The following is a 12626-nucleotide window of genomic DNA, read 5'->3' on the forward strand; positions in this document are numbered from 1 at the left end:
TCTGGAATGTAGTTGAGCCCTAATCGATCTCACATTGATCAAGGTACTGTCACATTCCTTACGTCTCTGATCCCAGCAGGATACTACACACTTGATTCTCTTAGCTGATCTCACCAACAACTAAGAGTTGCTACGAGCCAAAGTCGAAGACTTGATAAACAAATCTGTATAACACAGAAAAGTCTATTGAATAGATAAATCTGTCTCCCACAGACATACCTACGAGTTTTTGTTCCGTCATTTGATAAATCACGGTGAACAGGAACCAATTAATAACCCGGACTTATAATCCCGAACAACAGCCTAGTATGATCAATCACCTCACAATAATCTTAATCGATTAACGAAACAAGATATTGTGGAATCACAAACGATGAGACGAAGGTGTTTGTGACTACTTTTCAATCTTTCCTATCAGAGATATAAATCTCAAGCCAATCTTACGATTGTACTCAATCACGATAGAAAACATCAAGATCAGATCAAGCAACTACAGAGAAAATAGTTGGGTCTGGATTCACAATCCCAATGAAGTCTTTAAGTCGTTAACCTACAGGGTTTCATGAAAAACCTAAGGTTAAAGGAGAACCGACTCTAGATTATACAACTAGTATCACACATGAGGTGTGGGGATTAGGTTTCCCAGTTGTTAGAGTTCTCCTTTATATAGATTTCAAATCAAGGTTTGAAATCTAAGTTACCTTGGTAACGAAGCATTCAATATTCACCGTTAGATAAAAACCTGATTAGATTCAAGCTAATATCTTTCAACCGTTAGATCAAACTTATTTTGTTATACACAAATGAATACCTTCGTTTAGGTTTGAGTAACCGTGCCTAAACGTGTACACTTAGTGGTTAGCCATATGAGCACTTTCATATCAACCTTATTTATCTTTACCATAACTAGTTCAAATGACTCAAATGAACTAGTTAGAGAGTCGTTCAATTGCTTAGATCTCATAGAAGTATACAAGACATAATCGAAGCAAAATCGATTTTGATTCACTCGAAACAATTCATGAACATTATAGCCACGGTTTGCAAAGATTGCACTCCTTATTATACAAATGTTTTAGTTCATGAACAAACCGATTTTAGAAAGTAACCTGCTAAGTATGCAAACGGGTACGCATACTTAAGTAGCCGGATTGAGTTTGTTTTTAACTTTCAAACTCCAGCAGAAATTCACGAACGTGAAACTTCCGCCAGTATGCGTACGGGTACGCATGCTTTAGGTTCCCGGTTTTGGACTTTTACACAAATGTGAGAACACACTATGCACGCATGCGCCCGCGCCTGCCATTTCGTTCAAAAAAAAATCCAACACTTTATTCAATAATTTTGTAGTTCAAGTGAAAAATAGCATAAACTAAAGATTCATTCATGTTCTGCCATGTTCCTGTGAATCCTGTCACACACCCAATGGCCTGACATTACTTAAAATAAAAGCAAATTAGTGCAGTTAATATTGATGTCAATTACTATAGATACGGATCATTTGGTATAAAGAGTGATACAAACATTCATACCTTGAACATCAATATGCTTTTCAACGCAGGCCAATTAAGAAAAATGGAGTAAACAATAATAATGTTAGACGTAATCGAAAATTAACTCAAAACAAACAATCCCAAATAGGACTATTTGGACAACAAAAACCGACTTGAGTAAAATTACAGATGGCAAATGAATTGAAGGAGATACTAATTAAGCAAGTATTACCACTCTCATCACTTCTTCTTAGTAAGAAAGAGTGTATGCAAAGCAAAAAATCAACCTGCACACCGAACAATAAGAAATTATAACATACCTTGCATATTAGTTTATATGAAATCGGTCAGAGGAAAAGGATTTAGTTAAGCCTAATGAAATTAGGTGGTTGGTCTAGAGCAATATTGACTTACAAAGTTCAAACAAACCCACATATAAGCATCCGGCATGTGCATCTGGTGAATTTCGCTATCATAAGATGATCTGATAGCTTTGCATGTCTAGCCAATTTCAACATGTAGTCATCTGCTTCCATCATTTGTGGCTACATTAAAACAAATATCGGTTATGAGTACTACCAGAATGACAGTATGTATTAGGTTGACACCCGAAAAAAGGTGTATGGCAAAGTTAACTATGTCAGTCTATTAAGCGGCATTTAAACTTGTGAAGACTGGGAATTAGAACCTTAGAATCACATTCGCCAATAAAGCCATCCTAAAAGAACACACAAATTACATTTTTATTTGCAATACCTTTTTTTTGTTTGGCAATACCTGCAATTAGGTAATGTTGTAGCTAACTCCAAATATGTAGAATCAGTTTAATAAAGTCTGCGCTCTCATTAAGGAAAACACATAAGGAAGCTCCAAGTTATGGCCCTTTTGGTAGATTCAAAAGGAACTAAGGATTGTGACTGAAATTTTACCTTCCAAGCCACCATAATGACATATAATTGTCTATCCAATAGATTCTTAGCCGTTATGGCGCTCTGTGGAGTCAAACTGATCCATCGATAGCTGCCTGACCATGCCACCTAGAGATTCCCCAGATCTCTGCAGCTACAACCACCTGCATATATGTAACAGGAGAAGGAAGTTATGACCATGAGAATGAGTATAAACATGAACGCCAAGATGAAGAAACAAAGTTCAGCCATGTGCCAAAGCAGAAAGTTCTCTCTGCCTAACTACACCTTCACCAGCCAATTATGCTTGAGAATCCCTTCAGTTGTCAATTGATACTCTGGAAGTACCCTATTTTCCAGTTGAAAACCTAGCTCATGTAATTGTGTCCATTTAACATTAACATACAATTTTAGAGCTAACTTCTGCCCCATCTATATCAACACCATCACAGCTGCGAATCTATTACTTTAGATTAAGCAATAGCTAACATGGTTTTGAATATTAATCACATTTCAATTTATAACTAACTTTCCATTAAAACACTCGAGAAGAAGTACCCAACCAGAATAAAAAAATCCAAATCATGAAGACGAAGTAGAAACAACTTACAATAGCAGCAGCAATTGAACCCCTCCTATTGGTAGAAACGTTACTCTGAAGTCTGAACATTATTACCACCCATACCTTCTCTGTATTGAATTTTATACCAAATCTCTCTTTGTTCGCTTTTCTCCACTCTACTTATAACAGTTGAATTTCTACTTTCTTTATTAGTTCCTTTCAAATCCCTATCTTCAGAATCCTTATCTAGGTTATCTTCAGGGTCATGATCAATGACGACGCATTCAAAGCAAATTTTTCTTGGTTGTTTTAGCCAGCTGCATTTTCTGTAAGAAGACATTAGTACTAACAACAATTGAATCAATCGGAATGAATTCAGGCTCCAATTTATATCTGGGTCAAAATATTCAAGAGGCTAATGCTTATATGCCAAAATTTTGTTCCCTGATGCTGAATGCCTAATATGCTTATATGCCAAGATGATAAACTAAGGATACAAAATTGAATAGAGAGTCATTACTACATATGGAAATAACCTTCTCATTCAAGAATTATATCAAGCATGATGAAGGTAAAAACTCAAAATGAAAATAAATACAGTGTAAGCCCTAACTACTAATATCCATTAGTCTCTTATTACAGGAGGGAATTAAGGTTGTGAACGTCGAGAAAGGACAGAAGCAACTAAAGCAGCCTCCTTATTCCACTAACCCCAGAAACATTTAAACAGTAATGAAAAAAAACACAATAAGATTCATGCAAGGATGGAGGGATTGGTACTCAAACACAGTAACACACATATCAGGTCAATGACTATTAATGTCCAAATATTCACTAACCAATTGGAATTCCAATGTCAGTATATGCATTCAACCCCAACTGAATGATTCGCAAGGAAGGAGGATTAACAGAAATATTACAAAACAAAGTCTTATGTTTGGGATTAAAAAAAAAGTGAGAGAGGTATCTGAATCTAACAAAACCCAAATTGAAAGGAATGATTGAAACATGTTATTACTACAAAAAGCTGGAATTAATAGTTTCGTACAAACCTGGAAAAGAAAAATCGAAACCCCCAATTTGATACTGTTGATTCAAACATCAATCCGACCCTTAGAAATCTGGTGTTCATATATACCTGTGTAGTTGAAGCATTCCAGTTCCTCAATCCATTTTTTCTCAGCTCAATTTTTGTTGTTTAAATTACTCAATGGGAAAACCCTAAGTTCAATGGGAAATTGAGATGAAGGTTAATAATTTAGTAGATGTGACGAAAAAAGCTTGAATTGAAGTAGGAGTTGGAGAAGATTGAATATTGGAGCTAAATCAGAACATATATCATCGCTCTCATCTGCGTTTTCTCCTCGAAACCCTTTTTTTTTTCTCCACTAAACCTAAGTCGAAGAACCGAAAGAGAGAAGTGAAATTTGTGCCTGAGATTTCTTATATATATTTTTAAGTTTTTGGTCCTTACAAATTAAAGTAATTTAATATAAGCCCTCACAATTCATAAATATCATACCGAAATCCTCATTAGATGGACGGCTATAATCAAACTCCGAGATTTTAAATCATCTGATCTGACGGACAGCATAAAAGATTAATCACGGAAATTTGAGGTCGTACCAAAAAGCCTCTTTTCTTTATATTAGTAAGATATCCAAACATGGTTACTTGTTCCAAACTCTCATTTCAATCATTGAAACTTTCTTAGAATATGTTAAAATAGTTGTTATCCGCAAACTATTCTTCATCAAAGCGATTTTCAAGTTATTGAAATAATCAATATGACTTTCGTCACGAGTAAAGATGAACTTGGCCAAAGCGAAAGCTTACCAACACATATTTCGAGAAATAGATAAGCGAGATAAAGTCGGCTCGAAATATCAGATGTGTATAATTGAAGTCTATATAGCAATACGACTTTTGTCTCAAATAGGTGATAGATTAGATAGACTTTTGAGTGATAGATAAGTTCAAGTATCCACATAACTTTTGTTGATGAAGTTCCACAAGTTCCCTTGAGTAGTTCTTCGTCTTCATTCGATGAACTTCGTGGAGTCTAAAGCTCAACTACACTTACTATCCTAATCCGATACTTAGCTATAAGTAGACTAGAAATCAAGACTTATAGGTGATAGAGTAGATAGACTTTTGAGTGATAGATAAGTTCAAGTATCCACATAACTTTTGTTGATGAAGTTCCACAAGTTCCCTTGAGTAGTTCTTCGTCTTCATTCGATGAACTTCGTGGAGTCTAAAGCTCAACTACACTTACTATCCTAATCCGATACTTAGCTATAAGTAGACTAGAAATCAAGACTTATAGTTTTGGCAACTAAACTTAACCAACAAGCTTGAGATAGCAACGCTTGCGAGTTCGACGGAGCAATGCTCTAACAATCTCCCCTTTTTCAATTTTAGTGACAAAAATATCAATACATATGGAATACAAAATAAATAAACTTTGTAGCTTCTCATCCAAATGCTTGATCTCCTTGGTTCTTCAATATTACTCGAAATCTTCGTCACTTCCAAGTACTCCAATGAATGTAAATGTGTTCAACTCAACATCATCGTTGTTGAAGATCCGTAGCTATAACAATGAGAAAACAATAGCTCTCAATCATTGTTATACAGTGTCATGGTATTATTACACGACATCAAAGTTCAATCGTATCACAACTTTGACAACAATACTATGGTGATATGTATCACTCCCCCTTAGTCAATACTTCATCTCACATGAAAACCACCCTCCTTACATAATGATCCGAAAACCATATGTATTTGTAGTGTGAACTTCACATTAAGTCTCCCCCATTTTGTCAATCAAATTGGCAAAGGTACGAAAATTAGTGGGATCCTAATGAAATTTCCATAGAGATACTTCATGAACAAAAGAAAAGCACATATCAACTTTTTAGATGCAATCATATAGCCTAAACTAAATGCATTCATCAAGGAGTTTATAAAGATACAAGATAACCCCTATAAAATTCCACAGCCGCACTCCCCACAAAGATTTGGCAATTAAGCACAAGTTTAATTAATAACTCTCCCCCATAAAATGTCATTCCCGAAAGAACAACAAGAGCGACCTTACTTTTACAAGAAAAGAAGGATTTCTTTGGACATTAACAAATCACATGAAACCTGAATTTGTATCCAAAAATCTCAATTAAGTTAACCACAAGTAAATCCACGATTAAATTAATCGGAAATGCTCACATAAGAGAACTTACGGAGCTGCACAATATTTACATAAAGATATGGATCAGGGAAGATCAATACTGCAGAATAAACAAAGATTCATTCTATTTTTCATCCCTATTTGCACAATGACATATAATAGATTTATATTTGTAAACAAAAGTTCATCCTATCTTCCATCAATATTTGCATAATGACATAATAGGCTTAACTTTTGTTTCTCAAAAGTTCATTCAATCTTTTGTCACTACTTGCATACTGACATATGAAAGAATTAACTTTTGACCACGTATCGGAAAATCATAGTTCACGGACGCAAACACACATATCCCATAACAAGTTGTAATATATAAAACCATAAAGATTAATACTGCAAAATCATCTTCCTAATAAACTTTAAAATTTAAATAAATAAATCTAAAAACATTGCATGATGAAAGCGTTGGCAATAGCTATGTGTACTCACAATAATTGCTATTCCAAACCCTAGTTATCCTTCTTAAAACACAAGAATAAATTCTCATAAAAAGTTTCCTAGACATAAAAAACATCAAGTTTCTTTGATCACATCTGTGAATACCAATATTATGTGGATCACGTGTCACGATCTTAGTGGTCGCATACAAATCCAACTATGTAGCCTTCGCTAGACAGAGGAAACTGAGTAGCAAAGGATACCTCCGCAAATCTACTTTATCTCGCCCCAAGAAAGGAGACCTCGACGGTTGATATGAGAAGAGTAAAAGCCTTGTCTACAAAGAGGCAGCTGGCGAAAGGACAGAGGTAGATGACGCATCTAATCAACATTAAATGCACAAAACTCTTATCTATGCGCATGAATCAAGGCACGTGGAGAGAGAAGGCGTGGAAGAACCCGATTGGCAGAAGATGGCGGTGAACGAAGGTACAACCTATACTAAGGTTGGGTAGTTCCCGAAGGATTGTGGGTCAGCTGAGGTGGCGGAATGCGACTGGAGAAAGCATGTGGTGGATGAAGGTACCATTGGCACGAAAGGTATATCAACAAACGATGGACCCAGAGGCAGCAAAGATATACCTGGAGCAGAAGGGCCTATAAATACCAAGCCTCACCAACAAACTAGAGGAATTCAAGATCTAGGAGAGAAGATCTAGTCTTAAGCTTATACCTCTTTAATGTTTAGAACTTAAGTATTTACTTCAACTTGAGTTCTCTCTATTACTTTGGGAAACATTTAAGATCTTTTGTAACCACCACAACTTAATACAAAACAATCACTCATTACCCCGTGGACGTAGAAAAATGTCGAACCACGTAATCTCTTGTGTCTCATGATAACTTAGAAGCTTTTACATTCTATTTATTTTCTTCGTTACTATTGTGATCTTGAATATCCTTTATAACTTAGCATTGTCAGTTCAACAGAGGTATCGATACTGCTTAGCATCAGATCCTCTGAGCTGTATACATTACGTAGACTACGGGAAAACGAGTAGTCACAGTTTGGCGCCCACCGTGTTTGGCTCACGAGCTTGAGTTTAGACATAGTTTTACCTTTAACTTACGTATCTTCTATAATGAAGAGATCTGTTCTTTTTAAACGATGAATCTCACTCTCTAGCGATTTGTTCATCCGTTATGTAAGTATGTTTTTCGAGTTCATAGCCTCTAAAGACGTATCTTGTTACATATCTACAAAAATTTCACAAAAAAGCGTGCTCACAAAAAGCCAAAATCTTTGTTTTATACTAAAACTACCCTTGTTTAAGAGAGCATATTTCAGATCTGAGAACCTTTGACTGACAGAGGAATCTCAGTGAGATTTTAAGGTAGAAAGATCTTCTAAAGCATTTAATAACCTTGTTTTTCACGAGATCTGACACCCTTCTTTATTGGTTTTCAACATTTAAGGTTGTCTTTTCCAAGGGTGTCATAAACATTTAATACCTGTCTTTCAAAGACATTATTTCAGTCATTTTTCTGAAAAAGTTGCTTATCCGTCTTTTGTGTCAGAGCATTGATTGCTACTTTTAACGAAGGTACCCAAGTAGCAGGTTTCTTCGCTTTTCTGTGACCGTAGGATAACAAAAGCCGAAGGCATGCAGAAACCAAATGATGTACCAACAAGCTCACGACCAACAATCACAAGAGGAAGATCCCAAAAGCCGTCTCAAGCAAATCAAAGGAATGAAGCAGAGGACGGGAAAAGCGAAATAGCAAGACGAACAATTGCTAACAAATCACCTATTCCTTCTGAAGGGATGGGACAGACATCCACTACACCAAATTTAACGTTTAGTAACAGCTTGTTTCTGTTGCTGACCGGGGTTGCAACAGATTTTGCCGTTACGAAACACCCTGTCGCAGTTTTTCGCAACAGCTCTAGCTCTGTTGCGAAATTTGGTCATTAGCGGCGATGGCAACAGAAATAACTGTTGCGAAACTATAAATTAGTTACAAGGGTAAGCTGTTGCTTCTCTGTCACTAATTCTAGAGCTATTCCGGGATATTTTTATTAGAACTGGATATAACTGTTCTGGTTCAGATTTAGCAACATCTTTCTGCCGTTGCTAAAGTTTTGAAATTAGAATAAAAGGTCAAGTCTACGTTGACCTAGTCAAAATCGATATCCCCCCCTTTATCCTGCAACACCCTGATTCTTCCCATTCTGGTGATTCAATTCCTCAAAACCAACATTCGATTATAATTTATTCATCAGTTGTAATTGTGCAATCTAATAACCCACAGATTCATTAAATGATTTATATTTAAAAAAAAAAGATTCACAATGTGAAGTTTTGAGTATCACATTTGGAGACATACAATGTTACAGAGATGAAGTGAATTAAATATTGTACGTGACATACAATGTTTTATGTTGAAGTGACCTAGTTTATCGTAACTCAAAGAATAATCATACAAATATGATAACATATTGATACATATGTTAACCTGAATCCGTTTTAGAAGACCAACCTCATCGAAGGCAAAGCCGAAATTGCTTCTCATCACTGGTAGGACATGCCAGTCTAGGTTACCTGGTTCAATCTCCAACTTCCCTTCTTGTATTTGGCAGTCTGAAAGAAACAAAGTATTTTCAAGATACATCAAATACCTAAGCTCAACTCTGTAAGACAATTATTTGAAGCGAAAACAGAAGACAGTGCCAGCTATATAAAGCTTAGAATCTTCAATATTACAGAAAGCAATACAACTTCAACAGTTTAAAAATTAAAAGTAACTGAAGTATCACGACATGGATAACAGTCCTTTTGACATATAGTGGCAATGCTACTGAGTCGGACAGCTCTAAATAAATATCTGTACAAGTTAGATATGTAGAGCTTAAAAAAATTGAAGAGGAGAAGCATGGCCGCTACCTCACCTTTTTATTTAACATGATTCTCTAATAAATCATCCAGAAGAGTTACTCTTGGAATCATACTCCTTGACCTATAATGAGCAAAAAAGATATATAGTTCACTTTGCTTGAAATACAGGAGAGTTAAACCAAGATTTTTGAAGGAATAAGAAATCATACCTGAATGTAGGCTTCCGAAAAAGTATACCTGAACTCGGTCATCGAGTTTTTTGACACTGCGACCGGAAAAGAATGACATTAGCAAATTATAGAATAGCAAACGTGAGTGAATTTTGAAGTTGCCACGAAATAACAATCCACAACTCATTAAGATTTCATTAGAAACTGTACCTACAACATACTTCATCTCGTCATTGTTTGTGTAATCCACAATCCCAGTTGTGCCTATAAAAAGCAAAAAAACAACATAATTTTTTTTACTGTACCACTATTAGTCTATTACCAATTGACAGAAGCTATGAATATGCTACCAACTAAATATACAAATGGCATGCTACCAACTTAATTATTTTCAGACCAACTATCACCAGGCAATCAAGCTTCTTATAAAATGCTAATTCCTTTTATAATTTAAGGCAAAAAAATAAAATATATAGTACTAATAAAAGAAAGAAAGAAAGAAAGAAATAAACAGAATGAAAGGAACATATGATTTGCTATCAGAGAGTAATGATGAGAACTCCATGAGATAATTAAGTAATAGTAGAAAATGCATATGTTTTAGTTTGGGACGAGGAATTTATAAAGCAACAACCTGAAAGAAAAAAAATGCTTACCTTCAAACCCGTTGTTGGAGCATGGATAATAGCTCCAGCAAGTTCACTATCAGTTGTAAGTAAAACTTTATTCCCTTCATCATCTTCACACTGAAAATTAATATGCCCCCAAACAAAGTTGAGAAATAAGGGAAACATAAAACATCAAGCATACCAAAAACTATGGATGATCTTGATCACTGTCAGTTCATATCCTCTGCATAACGGTAGATACAAGCTCCTCCAAATTCACAGTACCTGTGAAACTCAAAAACAATAATTTTGTTATTGTATTACTGAGCACGATATGGTTTCCACATGTATACAGTCAGGGAGAACACATACTGCAATTGAGCAGATGTAGATAACCCTTATGATCCTCAAATTTGAAGGCAAATGAATTTCCTAAACCAAGAAACGGATAAGACATCCCTGGTTCTACACTATCTGACGCCATAAATGCGGATTCACTGCAGGAGATTGCAGCAGCATTAGTGCCTGAAATAACCTACAGAAACTATAAAAGTAGATAGTATTAAATGATACCTTTGGGTGTCATAATCATCTTCAAGTGGGTCTAAACGAGGGCAGAATCCCAGAACTTCTGCACCATTGTGGTTGCCATGTCATTGACAGCTCCAAAGCTACCCTCAACCTTCAAGAGAGAAATACAGCTTAATCCTGAAAGGTATATTACACAAACTTTAAGATACTTGAGTATTTTCACATAAATTATACATTGCATACTCTTCACTGACTCAGCCTACTAGTATCATGACCATTGTAACATATGGACATCTTACATGAGTACATGATTAATTGCTACAGGGCTTACCATCTTAGAGTGATTCCCAGTCAGTTGCCTCAGTTTTTATCATATAACCCTGTAGTCAAATGAGTTTGAATTTAGTTAAAAGATAGTCATACACGAGACAGTTTCAAAACTTATTTATTTGGAACCATAGAAAATCATACCTCGAAGTTCAGTGCAGGCTTTATACCGGCTGCAAGACCTGAAAAAGATCCCATTTTTGCTAAGATTGTGCTTTTAGTTTTTCAAGTATAAGTCACAGTTCATCGGATCAGTAAGGATAGTCACCCTTCACAACTTGAGAAGCCAGAGTAGTCACGTATACCCCTGCATACGACTCTCCAGAGATGTACACAAGATTATTTACAAAATTACTTCATAAATCTGAAATCAAACAAACACATCTTGCAAAAAACTTAAAACAAGGATGAATAAGCTCAAATCAAGATTCATAACCAAAAATAATTGATAGGGCTAGAGTTATACTCGATTTTCTTGATTTGGTACCCCACTCTTCCCGGATTTATTTTCGATCTTCTTTTGCGATTTCAAAATCAAAAATCAAAAAACAATTTCTAGGGTTTATAAAATCAAAATATACAAAATTCGTAAAATAGGTTATCTTACCTGAGATTAGGTTACCCAAACTCAGTAAATGCTTATAGATTTCCTGTCAAAGGTTAGTTTTGATTTCTGTTTTGGTAAATTAGGGTTCATACCATAAACTCTGTGAAGGAAATAGGTGAATGAACGAGTTCTAAAGAGATCGGGAAATCAGAGATGAGATTCATGGGATTAAAAGAGGGATTTTTCATGATACGGATCTTTTGTGAGATTGATGAGGTTTCTGAGATATGGATTTTGCGATGAGGAAAGAGGAAAGAGGCGAGGCTGGGAGATCTGAGAAAACAAACAAATGAAATAAAAGCAGAAGCTAAGAGCAACTGCAATGGTTCGAGTATAACCAAAGACCAAAGAGGGAAAAAAAGATCAAATTTTGGGTTTAGTATGGTGTGTGACGTTACGGTGGAAAGACTAAATTTGGTCAGACGTACATTATACGTTCGCCTGGTGTGGGGCGTAGACTATACCAACGCCTGATTGGGACGTGCACTAAAAAAAAAGATGAAAGAAGTGAGGCGGAGGTATAATGCCCGCCCCACTAAAATGATTTTGGAAACAAAGAATGGGGCGGGGGTATAATGCCCGCCCCATACAAAATAATTAAAAAAAAAAAAAATGGGGCGTAGACTTTACGTACGCCCCATGTGAAGCGTAAACTATACCAACGCCTGGTGTGGGGCGTAGACTATACCAACGCCTGATGTGGGACGTGCACTATATGTCCGCCTGGTGGTGGGGCGTGAAGTATATCAACGCTCGACTATATCTGGGTTTAGTCTTGGTCCCAAACCAAATATACTCTGGGTTTTAGTCGTTGATCAAAATTTGATCGATAGTACGTTCCACTACGTCTGTTCAAAAGACCAAATATTTGGGTTTACTCTCCCACTGTGGACGC

At 35.9% G+C, this 12626-nt stretch overlaps 2 long non-coding RNA genes across 15 annotated transcripts; both read right to left on the reverse strand.

The window, feature by feature from the left end:
- Positions 1-1161: 1161 nt before the first annotated feature.
- LOC113276407 lies at positions 1162-4366 on the reverse strand. 3 transcript variants are annotated; one of them, XR_003324361.1, is made up of 6 exons: positions 4016-4366; positions 3012-3289; positions 2423-2565; positions 1908-2038; positions 1533-1780; positions 1235-1299 (listed from the first exon to the last, which is right to left on the reverse strand). It is a non-coding gene; the product is annotated as an uncharacterized LOC113276407 (long non-coding RNA). The 3 variants fall into 3 exon arrangements; XR_003324360.1 differs by having other exon boundaries at positions 1162-1780; positions 3012-3280; XR_003324359.1 differs by having other exon boundaries at positions 1162-1780.
- A 4562-nt stretch (positions 4367-8928) lies between these two features.
- Positions 8929-12003, reverse strand: LOC113276408. Of its 12 annotated transcripts, none has more exons than XR_003324373.1 (10): positions 11269-12003; positions 11129-11177; positions 10840-10974; positions 10639-10763; positions 10469-10551; positions 10315-10360; positions 9869-9922; positions 9698-9753; positions 9542-9609; positions 8931-9233 (listed from the first exon to the last, which is right to left on the reverse strand). It is a non-coding gene; the product is annotated as an uncharacterized LOC113276408 (long non-coding RNA). The 12 variants fall into 12 exon arrangements; XR_003324367.1 differs by having other exon boundaries at positions 8932-9233; positions 10315-10763; positions 11269-11431; positions 11591-11638; positions 11732-12003; XR_003324369.1 differs by having other exon boundaries at positions 8932-9233; positions 10315-10763; positions 11269-11431; positions 11591-11641; positions 11732-12003.
- Between the last annotated feature and the right edge of the window lie 623 nt (positions 12004-12626).

This window comes from Papaver somniferum, chromosome 4 (genome assembly GCF_003573695.1).
Source record: "Papaver somniferum cultivar HN1 chromosome 4, ASM357369v1, whole genome shotgun sequence".
NCBI lineage: Eukaryota > Viridiplantae > Streptophyta > Magnoliopsida > Ranunculales > Papaveraceae > Papaver > Papaver somniferum.